Source organism: Phalacrocorax aristotelis, chromosome 9 (assembly GCF_949628215.1).
Source record: "Phalacrocorax aristotelis chromosome 9, bGulAri2.1, whole genome shotgun sequence".
Lineage (NCBI taxonomy): Eukaryota > Metazoa > Chordata > Aves > Suliformes > Phalacrocoracidae > Phalacrocorax > Phalacrocorax aristotelis.
In genome coordinates this window covers 15,860,187-15,873,197 of record NC_134284.1, presented here as the reverse complement: position 1 = coordinate 15,873,197, position 13,011 = coordinate 15,860,187, and the positions used below count along the sequence as shown (strand labels likewise).

The following is a 13,011-nucleotide window of genomic DNA, read 5'->3' as shown; positions in this document are numbered from 1 at the left end:
CCTTTGCAAAAATTATTTCACAATCCCAATAAATCTTATCATTAAGAATGATTCCTGACCTTCACAGTGAATTTTCACAGGCCTTGATCTTCATACACACAAGCAGGTGCACTTATACTTTTTTGTTTCCTTTCTTCTGCAAATCACAGTCAAAACAAAAGCAGAGGTTGTAAAATTCTTATAGGAAGGGTTTCAGAGTTGGGGTTTTTCATATCTCTAACCCCACAAAAATGGAGGAATTTTGTCTCTTTGACCACCTCCACTCCATCATCTCTGCCTTGAAAGTTCAGCACAGCTATCACACATTTCATCCTCATTTTCCGAGTGATGCCACTGTCGTCAGCCTTTTCATTCTTTGACCCACTATTACCTACACAGTGTGGCTTTAACATCTTTCACTCCCAATGCTCTGGGCCTTCATCAAATAACATTCAAATCTTTCTTAAAGACTTATTTCCTTGTAAGATCATAAACCTCAATCTTCATCAGTATATGGCATGTACATAATTCTATGTGACACATAGATAGATAGATAGGATCCCAAGATAACACCGCTCCAGAGACTTCCCCAGGTAGTTTTCCACTTTGGATGTATCAATTTTCAATCAATAAGATCTCATTATTTGCTCCTTTCAGGGGGGTAACCTTTTGTTTTCTAGACAATAAATAACATAATTAATGCAGACAATAAAGATAGACTTTTAAAGAAAATTAATGCAACTAAACTGCTGTGGCTGCGACCTGTAATTGTCAAGGGTGTCACATGTCTGTCTCTTTCCTTCTTTGTTGCAGGAGGGCAAAAGTCAACACCAACAAAAAACCCAGACATTTTAGCTGTGTCTCATACTAAAGTCTTTGCATTTCATGATCCGTGTCTCTCTTCCCTTGGGTTATTAAAAATATAAAAGGCAGTATCATGTTTGTTGGGGAATATTGAACTGGTGTCACCCAAAAGAATCTGGTCTTATCTGTGTGAATTACTTTCCATCTTTCTGTCTTCTCTCTCTGCACCCAAGGAATGTGTTTTGTGACTCTAGTCAAATGAAACCCAGAGTGTCAGCTGGAGGGGGGATAGGAACGACACCACCACCTACTCAGAAGGGCATACCTGATCTTTCATTTAAACTTGTCAACAAACATAAAAGCTTCTCCATCATTCTGCAACTTTTCCTTCTGTAAATATCTCAGTTATTCTGTTCTGTTCTTTTTTTATGCACTCCTTTCATAGAAATTGGCAATGGCTTAAAAAAAAAGTCTATCTGATGTTTTGGGCTGTGGAATCAGAAGAACAGATGCTAGCAGAGACTAACAGGAGACCTCTGTGGACAGCCCTGAAAAATAAAGGGCAAAAAATGTTGTTTAAACCACCAGTATTAACAGAAAAAGACAGAAAAAAGTTCCTATGATCTGCCTGTTCACTGTAGAAGCATATGTCTGTATTGTATTACCAGTAATTTCATGGTGGGCAAAGCTAAATGATCTCAGATTTTATATAGGCTAAAAGCAAGAGTTACAATTGCCCAGCTGACTTTTAGGAACTTGTTTAGCAGCACTAAATCATAAGTTTAAGCTACAACACAGATTAGTTAATCCCATGCAATGTTTCAATGCACTAAACCGTGCTGGACTAGAACAGAACAGAAGGAAAGGACACCTGTTGACCACCATGACTGATCATTCACTAACATCTTTAAAGCTGTCTGCCTAATTTCTTACACTGTGCAAGACAGGTCAGAAATCTTTGACTCCAAGACAGAATCCCATTACCTGAGTCCAGCAAGAAAACATTATTTGTAGGGGAAAAAAATACCTTTTCTCTAAAAAAAAAAAAAAAAAAAAGAATTTACATTTGCACTACATATAGTCTGGTCATTCTTTCTGTATACCCAGGATCCTCTCTGCTGTATTATTCCTAAGTGATGACTTCTTACCCCTATTTCTAGTTACCCCTATTTCTAGTTACAAATAACATTTTAGACCTGAAAAACTTCTCCTTACAATCTTCGTTGAATCAGATAGCTTTTTATGAGAACATTTATCTCAACAAATATGCATTTTCTGACCAAAAGAAGAGTTTTATTGGATCATGTGTGTACTAGTGTCATAATTTTCCAGTCTCAAATTGTGATGAGGCCACATATCAGACCTGTCACTGCGGAAAAACATATGGCTGTTTTGCCATATGTTCCTGTTGTTAACAGGAAGAGTAAAAAAGAAAGTTCAGAAGCTGACAACCTGGGAGTAACTCTCACTCTGTCTCTGTTATAAGACCAAGAGGTGTACGTAGACCTTTTCTTTCCACCTTTGGAGTGACCTACAAGAACATAAACCTGATACATAATTCAATTTTATTATTGTTATTTCTTTAATTTCCACAGACAATGTTATTTTGCAAAAGAAATTTAATCACACACAATGACCCAGGCTGCTTTCTCTACTTTCACTCCCTGTCAACTTCTAACCTGCACTCCTATTACCAATAAATACAACTAATTGCACCTGGCCAGAAGGGAAAAATTATGCTTCGGATTCTGAGAGATCACTTTCTTTGAACTTTACCAGCAGAGGATCAGGGAAACAAACACACAACAGATAACCTCCAAATTCCATGGGAGGACTCATGAATATGAAACCTCCAGGCATCTAATGATTTCCAAGTGCACATCACCAACTAGCTCATCCTTAATTAATTAGCCAGCTGGCCTGATTTGTCAGCATCAGTAGAACAGCTTCAAGGTGGGTGGTGTAGTTGGACTTCCAGCTCTATTCGAGATCAGAGAAAGCAGGCAAACTCCTGCTATGGAGAGAGTATTTCCTACAAGTAGAGGCATGCCAAAAATTCAGTTACATAATAAATCCGGTGTTATCCTTGAAAAGTACAGAAATAGCCTTGGTCAAAGACAAATGCACCACTTGCATCTTCTTATCTCAGTAATCAGCCTAAGGAACATGGTAATTGCCATAGGAATAGCTGAATATCCTTCAGGGTAAAATAAAAACTTCCCTGCAGACAACTAAATTTTCTTTAGAATGTGATTAATGAGAACATTTGTTGAGTATCTTCCTTATTCAGTTTATTTTCTTTAGTTTTAAATGCCCACACATCTATTCATGATAAAAGCTGAAGCTAGAATGAAGTTATTATCAGTTGTTTTAAAGTTAGAGATGAACCACTAAGAAAAAGGACAATATTACAAATCTCGCAAGAAAATGTTTTTGATGATCCACTGGAGCACGAGCTTCTGAAATGAGTATAGACAAGAGAAGTGCAATGAAAGTTTTTTGAGCAACCAGATCTATGTTCATTACTTAAAAGAGGGTATGTTGTTTAGAATTATCAGGCATTGGATACCCGTGATTTACCCCAACCAAAAATCAGAAACCATGCTGGACCAGTCACTTAGAAAAATGAGTTTGCTTAACTGTAGAGGATGCAGCTGGGTAGCATTAGAAATCAGCAAATTCAAACCAGTCATGTTGCATGGTGTTTGATACAACCAGAAAGCTTTAAATACGAGAGCTCAAAACATCCTTAATTTATTTAACCCTTTAGGGTTTTATTCTTTTTAGTCACCAGCTAAGAGAAAAACATGGACTTTGAGATAAAACAACATGTGACAACTGTTTTGTGTTTTTACCAGAACAGATCCTATCAGAACCAAGACCTGGTTGTTCTGGTACTTCCAGGGTGTTTCATTTCCAGTAAATCAAATACCCCTTGCTACTTACAGTTTTCATTTTGACCTGGGCTGGAATGGATCCCAACAGCTTCTCTTTAATTAAAGCACATTTTTGCTAAAGAATCATTCCAGGAAGGAATATAGCCTTGCTTTTGAGACATCAAGGAACAAAAAACCCACCACTGTCCTTGGTTATTTTTTCCTACTGGTTAAATTTTTTGCTTGATATCTAATTTGATTTGATTTTTTTTTCTGGCTTCAGTTTATACTTTCTGACTCTCATTATGTTTTCGTCCACTGTATTAAAGAACCTTTTACCACCAAGCATTTTCTTCTTAGGAAGGTACTTACACACTGGGATCAAGTCACTCCTTTAGGAAAAACTAAAGAGACTGAGCTCTTTAGTCTCTTGGTATAATGTTTTTCTCTAGCACTTCAATTATTTTTTCAAGATTCTCTTAAAATGCAGACACTTTGGCTGGACTCACTATTCTGGTATTCACTCTCACTACACTGTGTGCAGAGTATATCCCTCCCTAATCCTACTTGTTACTCCTTCTTACATTTCCAAGGACTGAGCATTTTTGTTGCTTGGGTTTTTTCCCCCACAGGAGTGTTCTGGGAGTCTCATGTCACATTGCTTTTCAACATTAAGCCCTATGTCTTTTCATGTGTCACTCTTTTACTGGGAATAGTGCCTGATTCTGTAACCCCTGCATGCATTCAGTTTTCTAGACACAAAGCTCTGACTTATCTTATTTGAACTTTTATCTCTCTCATGAGTGGGCCCTATTTCCCAGGTAATTCAGACCACTTCTCATGACTGCCCTCTTCTCTTTGGTATCATCACTAAATTCTTTGTGTCATCTTTAAATCTGAAATCATCAAGTATTTAATATTTACTTCTAGAAGATTGCAAAATATGGAAGTGGTCATCAAGTACTGACCATCACACAGCCCCATGAGAGATGATCTAAATAGAGATGTAGGCTACAGGTGAAAAATAATGTCCCATTGTCCTCTTAACCATGGAATGGAGGCAAGGCATAAGCAGAATTTACTTTAATCCCTAGGAATTGAATCCTAACTGTGTTTTGATTTCACAGCCTAAGTAATCAAAAAGAAGAAGAAGCTTGTTCACTCCCCCCCCCAGTGGGATGGGGGAGAGAATCACAAGAGTAAAAGTGAGAAAACTCATGGGTTGAGATAAAGACAGTTTAGTAGGGAAAGCAAAAGCCACACACAAGCAAAGCAAAACAAGGAATTCATTCACTCCTTCCCATCAGCAGGCAGGTGTTCAGCCATCTCCAGGAAAGCAGGGCTCCATCACGCATAATGTTTGCTAGGGAAGACAAACACCATCACTCCAAACATCCCCCCCTTCCCTCTTTTTCCCCCAGCTTCCTTTGGTTAGTTGTCCCAGCCCTGTCCCCTCCCAGCTCCTTGTGCACCCGGCAGAGCACGGGAAGCTGAAAAAGTCCTTGACTAGTGTAAGCACTACTTAGCAACAACTAAGTGTGTTCTCAACATTATTGTCATACTAAATCCAAAAGACAGCACTATATCAGCCACTAGGAAGAAAATTATCCCAGCCGAACCCAGGACATGGGAAACAAGCAACTGTGTTTCTTCTTGTGTTTCTCATTACCTCAAAAACGTTTTCTCATGAAGATTCTTCTCCCTCACAACACTTCTGAATTAGTGGAGGGTTTGAAAATTTATTTCAGTCAATATCTTCCACAACAAGCTGAATCTGAATCCCATTTGCCCTCTCCTTTTGAGGTACCAGAAATCTGAACCTATATTCTGTACCCTGTTGCAAGAAGAGGCTTTGTGTAACAGAATAAAGTGGAATATGAATTAGAGAGACAGTAATTAGGAGATATAAATGTTACCATCAGCTCTTTAGAAAGAGAAACTCTGTATCTTCCATCAATCATAAGACTCTGCAACTCAAAGGTGATTCTTAATGGAACTGGCTTGAAATTGAAGATGATTTTATATGAAAATTGTCATGCTTTTGGGAAAAAAATCTCAATTCACAGTGACAATTTTGTAACTCCTTCTTTTGTCATAATTATAAAAAAATATATTTAATGTAGAACCAACCAAAAAAGAATCTTCTGGCTTGCCAGCTGCATATCTAGGAGAAATTTTCAATATGATTTTGCTTCCAAAAGAGAGAAAATAAAACTGGCTCTTACCTGTTAACTCCACTGCAGAGAAAGTGGGGTTCTGGGTTTACTCTTCATCGTTCATCCTCAAGCCTCAATGGTAAAGTGAGAGCTAAGACCCCTCCAGTTGGGCAGCCTACATCCAGCTCTTGAAATTAGTGCTGATATACACTCCCAAGAGGTAGCTTTTGTTCTTCCCTGAAGAGTATCTTCCATAGTAAACTAATCTGGTTTTATTCTGAATTACCTGCCACTATGGAGTAACATAACCACAGGCAATATTTTCCCCGGGTCTGTGAACAAGATTAAAACCTCTTATTTCAGTGGAGACTTACCACATATGTTGGTACTTTGGCAGCTTAATGTAGAATTATTGAAAGACTGAATTTGGCAAATCTGGATGCAGATTCAATTTCCTAGAGAGTCTTGAAAGGGATTTCCTGTTTTGGGAGTGAGTGAGAGATACTTCAGTGAAGTCACAAGGGGTGGAAATCCAGGAGATCTTAGTCCCGTTCACTGTGAAATTATTTGTTACTGTTCACATATTTATCTTCAGTGGTGCTAGAGAAAACAGTTCTGTCACTAAGTAAGAGGGGTTTTTTTTCAGAGATTCTGATTACACGCAGTCTTGGCAGTCTCTCTTTAAGATAAAAGCCTGTGAAGCTGATTGTCAAAGGTGGGCTCCAATTTCAGATGCACCAATTTTAGTTGATAAAATGGCCACTGTATTTCTGGAGAAAATATCCTTCACTTCTGCTGTAGCTGGGCATGATCAGTAGTCCTGAAATCTTCTACTGAATTCTCTGAAGATGAGCACCCAAAACTAAACGATTAAAGTATAATGTCCTCATTTGAAAGTCTCGGCCTGTGTTCCTGTGTCTTTCACTCTCCATCTGCAAAACAATGTACAAGGATAGTCCATGACTTACCTTACACTCACCTCACCCAGCTTGGCTTAACTTATGATTAATGTGAATAAATTATTTTAGTCTGAGATCCCAGGGAAATGTACTGATACCAAAACTGTATTACTTTGCCTTCCTCACGCAAAGAGATGGTCACTTCCCTTTGAAAATATACAATTTATTTGCTATGCAAAAAAAACATTTTTCTGTATCATCATGAAATATCTGAAAAAGTGTTAAAAATATCACCTAACCATTATTCTAGCCATGTCCTACTAATAAGGTATTCTACTGTTACCTATAGGGTCAGTTATGTGAAATCAATGGCTACAGTTAGACTTACTTTCAACTCTTAGCATCTCTGAAGACTGAGGATGGTTTTAGTTTAAATGTTTAGATTTCTAAGCTTCTGAGCGTGATGAGAAATAAGTTCCCTGCTTAGATTTGTTAGAGTGGTATGTTATTTGAAAGCAGAAGAATAATAAAATGGGCCAGAAGAATAAAAATGGCTCATAGATTCCATTGGGTTGACAGTGGAGTTCTAAGCTGAGGAACACCCCCGTATCATTTAAAACTATTTTTTCCTGTGATTCTAGCAGATTTTGAAAAGACACAAATGACAAAATATCCATGTTGCTGTTCACCTTTCCCATGCTTTTGTTTTGTTTTGTTTAAGTTCCTGCACTTTGCTGTGGTGAAGAATTAATTTAACCCACCTACTTCACTTTCTGGTTTTCATGCAATATTGCTATCACCATCAACAATGCAGAAGGCAAGTAGACCAAAGCTGTGTTGTAAGTATTCTCGCAAATGAAATTTCCTAGGCCTTGCACTGCTGTTCGTTCATGTTTTTCTACCTGAATAACTGAGTGAGAGCATGGTGATACTCAAAAAGATCCCCTCTTCCAAGATTTTCCTTGCTCTCAAAGTCATATGGGAATCTGCATTCACTGATGGCACAGCAACTAATAGTGCGCTCTGCCAAAGTTTGCAAATAACTGTGGAGGAGAATGGGATTTCTGCACATCTTTGAGGCTGAACTACATGACATTACAGGTAAATACCACAATGGAAGGGACCTGTTTGCAACCTGTCCATCAGGGTTATTTTCAACATTTGAGTTAATGCCTGCTACTGTTTCTAGTCTACATCAGCTCCACATGATCCAACCCTGGGCTTTCTGCCTTCTTCAGCAGGTGCTCTATGCAGTCCATTAACTATATAGAAGATAAGGCTCCTAATTTAAGCTTGCAAGTTATACGTATGAATAAATTAATCAGAGCAAATCTCAACCTCTCCTCCTCCCCCTAATCACCCAACTTCTTTGAGAGTCATCAGACACCACAGTGGGATTTTTAGCCATTTCATCAGGCTTGGGACTCAGCCTGCAGTCAATCAGAAATAGTTTTTCATGCCTTTTTCCAATATGCCATTTTGCCATCAGAGCCTGCAAGTCCTGAAGAGACCTAGCCCTGGCTTAGCCAGTAGGACAAATCCCCTTCATGATACCCTCACAGCATAATCTTAAAACCCTTCCTGAAACTTGAGATTTAGATAAAGCTATTTTCAACCCTGCCAGCAAGGGACACTGCAAAACAGAAAGAATTTCCCTCAAAACGCTTTTTGTGGGGATATGTGTGCATGTGCCTGCTTGTAAAGCTCTCTCAGCCCTGAGGAGGGGGAAGCAAACAGGAACTATACATTGCTATGAGACAGGGTAAAAAATGTATGTTGGATTTCAGGCAGATTGTATTTTTCTGTCCTGTTTAACTCTGTTGGGGTAAAGAATGGCAATTTGTGCCTGAATTGTTTGCTTTTCTTCTTGTCATTACCCATATAAGAACTCAATCTCTCCCCTTCTTAATGAGGTGATTTACAGAGGTTCCCTACCAAACACAGGCACCATACAACACTGTATTAGATTACACACTTTGTCAGAAAATTGGCACTTTAGATACTAAATGATAGGCTGTGCTTTGCAACCTTGCTATCATTCTTGCTCTAAGATCTTGTCAGAGCCTATAAATTAACCTGGATTTGGTCCTGGAGTTACCTGGAAGGGAGGGCTGCAGGAAACAGGAGGATGCTGCCTCAACTCACAGGACTTATTTAAGGGATAATTCTCTTCCATCTGACTCAGGACAGGACTACCATCCCAGCACTGGCTGGCTGTTTTAACCTATACATTACTGAATGAGCAGCAGCATTAGGATGCCCCCTAATGCTGTTCCCTGAAGACCCTGTACCATGAGTGTCTCCATCCATAGGAGCTGCATCTCCTACTGTGGTGCTACAACACCAAGATATAAGAGATGCTGCCCAAGTATGCACTGACTCTGAAATAATAGCTCTGACAACAGCTGGTCCCCACAAGGCAGTAGGTCACTACTCTGAGAAGCTGAGCCAGCATTGCCCAGAAACAGCACTGGAGTTACTGCAGAAAAAAAGAGGCTATAGTCAGCCAGCTCACCCCTCTGTCACATTCTCATGTATATTTTATTCCCAGGCATGAGAACTGAGGAATCCTTACACTTCAGCCCCTTGCTACCCTGCTGCCAAGGAGATGGAGGAAGCCCTTTGACACTGCCTGTAACTACGAGAAAAGCTCAGTCAGAAAATGGACAAAGAATGATGCTCTGGTGTGGTGTTCTTGGGATCTCCAACACTACTTTCATTCAGTGGTGAATATCCCACAGCAATTAGGCATAAAACTAAGGATGAATATAATTTGGTCTGGCAGCCTTCCCAGAAGGAGCACCTAAATGCTGTCTTCACATCTGCAGGTATGTTTGTTTCAGGGACAGGTAGCTGTACCATCTACAAAGTTCTTTCCTATCCCTAAAAAAAGGAAACATCCAATTTCAACGTAATTATCAGGCATGTATAGTGCAGTGGTTTCAGTCAGACCAAGTGCACGCAAACCACATGAATGATCACAGAACATCCCAGCAGTGCTATGCTCCTCCGCTGCGCAAGGACTCAAGGCATTGGTAGCTTTGCTGCAGCCATGTTGCTGCAGGACATAAGTGAGGCCATGGTTATATGCAAAATAAAGGCAGAAAAACGCAAAGCAGTTTACAGGAACACACGAGTTCTTCTTCGGGTCTGAAACAGAAGTAACAAGATTTGAGTTAATGACAAATAAAGAACATTTGCTTCAAATGTAAATGGAGTTGTTTTGAGGACAGGCCTTGTAGAGAGAGGGAGCAGGGTGTCGCAATGCCCTGTTTGGGGCAGCTGCTGCGTTGCCCTTTTTCCTTGTGTTTGAGCAACAGTGAGGGCTAGCAGTGCAAGGACAGAATGACAGCAATGCCATTTTCCCAGCCTGCAGCCAGATTCATTCAAGCCATACACGCCGGTTTCAGCCTTAACGCAAAGGGCTGTGGAAGTGGTCAGTTGCCCTTTGACAAGGCAGAGCTCCTTCTTGCCTGGCACTTGCGAGGGCGTGACTCAGCCCATGTCAGCGTGGACTCGGAGCAAGAAAGACAGTGGAGGCAAAGCAGGCACAGAGCTGTCCCGCACAGGGTCTGCTTCAAGAACCCTCCTACTGCTACCAGCTCGAAGGGAAAGCTCATGAAAGAAGCAGGCTGCATCAGGCAGCACCTGCCCAGGAAACCAGCCCGGCTGGCTGGAGCGTATAGTTACAGTGCTCTCTGGTGGCAGATGAAATGTTCACCCACCCTCCCAGCCTGCAAAGAAAGGGGTGGATGGGCTGAATTTTGAGCTTCTCTTTTCCGTGTGAGTACAAGGTGATGAAGTTTAGGAGCATAAGCAAATATACAGACAAGCACAGATATGCATTTTAAAATCCGTGGAAGAGTTGGGCAGATACAACTCCAATTAAAATTCTCAGCACAGCAACAGTGTTTATTTTTAATAGCACCTTTTTTTTTTTTTTTATGGAAATGGATGCCATAAGCAGAAAAATAAACACTTTCTTGTCTCTAAGTGAATGCCCACATACTGGTTTCACCAGCATGAAAACTTTTGGCACAGCATAACACAGAACAGTCACTGTCGTAGTGCCTGTAATCTGCAGATCTCCAGACACTTTACACAGCTCTCTGATGAAGTTTAGAGTATCATAGCAAAGTAAGTATTCATATACCTGTGGCACAACTGTAGAAAGGCTAAGAGACTTGCAAGTTGAAATGCAACAGGGAATATTAGGTTTTGGTCTCTGCCTTCTACCAGAGATGCCAGACTTGCAAACACCAGAAGCCACATACCAGACTCTCAGATTTTATTCTGAGTCAACAACTACAGGCCATGAAAGTTTTACCAGCACAGAATCACAGAATCACAGAATGGTTGAGGTTGGAGGGGACCTCTGGAGGTCATCTGATCTGCTCCCCCTGCTCAAGCAGGGCCACCTAAAGCTGGACCATGTCCAGATGGCTTTTTAATATCTCCAAGGATTCTGATCCAACAGTCTCTCTGTGCAGTTTGTGCCCATTGCCTCTTGTCCTGTCATGCACGTCCTTTCACGGTGCACATGTACATCAATATTCCATATTTCATAGCACACAGGTCTTTCCTACATCCAAACCCATTTCCATTGGCCACTGGGTTGCTTTAAAGGGAGTTCCTACTGCTGGGTACAGAAAAGATTGACCAACAGCCTGTTAGACAGAGTACCTATCTATCATGCGGTGGGTAATATGTTTTACTTCATTTATACTGGAGACAGACAAACAAGCAGACTTTTCAACAACGGAATGCAAGCTTTCCTTGCCACAGTGAGGGACGTTTTACAATATGTTTATAAGTAATTATTTTCATTTCTGTGTCCACTCCGGCACCTCTGCCAGGGCTTTGCTGGCAGACCTGAGTTTCCACTACATACTGAATCAAGCAAAGGCAAGTTGGGCCATAAGCAGAGGCTGTATATATATATGCTGAACCCAACCTCAGCAAGTAGGATTGGATGTGATGACATATGATATTGCTGGTTTGGAGGACAGGCAGGAGCACCTGTTGCAAGACTTCAGTCTATACAGAATATAGAATTAGACATTTTAAAATTAAGACATTTCTATTAGGACACAACCAACTAATTCTTGAATTCAGTCATGTATATTTTATACCAGAGAAATTCAGCTGAAGCCATGAGACAGGCAATAAACGTCATCTGGACTCACAAACCTACATCTTAATGCAGAACTTGCTGTCACCTGTGATGGTAAGACTGAAACAAGCTGGCTGGATAGCATAATAATAATAATAATAATTTGAAGGTGCTTTCCAACTCCGGAACCTGTTCCAACTCTTATTTTAAAAACCATAAGGGTTGAATCTAAAGACTTAGACACAGAGTCAGTTCAGACTTAAGCTGCCACACAGCACCTGAGTCCCACTGAGTGTTCAAATACTGGCTCTCAGTTCAAGGCAAATGCGAGAGAGCTCAACTTACCTCACAGCCAAAAGATTAAAGTTACACCAAAACATTTTGTGTTCGCTGTAGGCTAAAAGAGTACCTAGCTCAGCTGATTTTTGGGAACCTTAGCATACATGTGATTTTTTTCCCTCATGAGGTCAGTCACATTCCCACTGAACTCCCCGATCTAATTACGGGATCTAATTAAGCCAGGCAAATCATTTTGTATGAGCTGGAAGTCCCTTTTCACTCTCCACAAAATACATATGCTTCTTCAACCATTTATGTGGTTTGCTTTGAATACCCAATATTAATAATTAAACATTTCATACTGATTTCTTTTAAATAAGTCATAGAAAAAAATCCACAGCCAATGCATGAGCAATCAGAGAAAACAAGAACAGAAGAAAATTGCAGTATAAGCTATTTGTCAGAAACTGTTCACTTGTTTTTATGTTGATCTCTCCAGTATCAGCCTAGGAGAAATGGGGGGGGGGGAACAACACCGCACAGAAGAGATACCCTTGACTAACTCCTTGATCCCTAGGAGTAGCTATCTGCAACACTTCGTGCTGCAAGATTCACAGCAGGTTTTACTGTTGCTATGGTTATTCAAAATCTTTTCAACAGGAGAGAAAGAAATTCTGCAGGTCTCTGAAATACTTAGTAACACAGCCGCCTTACTGCCAGGCTCTCCACATGGGAGTAGGCTTCAACAGCATCACTCTAAATCTAAACATCAAAGATCAAATTAAGGTCACTTAAATATTTAAGACTGAGAAGTGTGAGATGGTTGAGATGAAAAGAAAGGGAGGGAGGGAAGGAAAGGAAGGAAAGGAAGGAAGGGGAGGGAAGGAAGGAAGGGGAGGGAAGGA

The 13,011-nt window shown here is 40.3% G+C and overlaps 1 long non-coding RNA gene across 1 annotated transcript in view; it reads right to left on the bottom strand.

The window, feature by feature from the left end:
• Positions 1 to 13,011, bottom strand: part of LOC142061942 (uncharacterized) — a 159,318-nt gene that overhangs the window by 31,693 nt on the left and 114,614 nt on the right. The window contains exon 7 of the long non-coding RNA XR_012662312.1: positions 6,190 to 6,747. This is a non-coding gene — a long non-coding RNA (uncharacterized LOC142061942). The remainder of the gene's footprint in view (positions 1 to 6,189; positions 6,748 to 13,011) is intronic.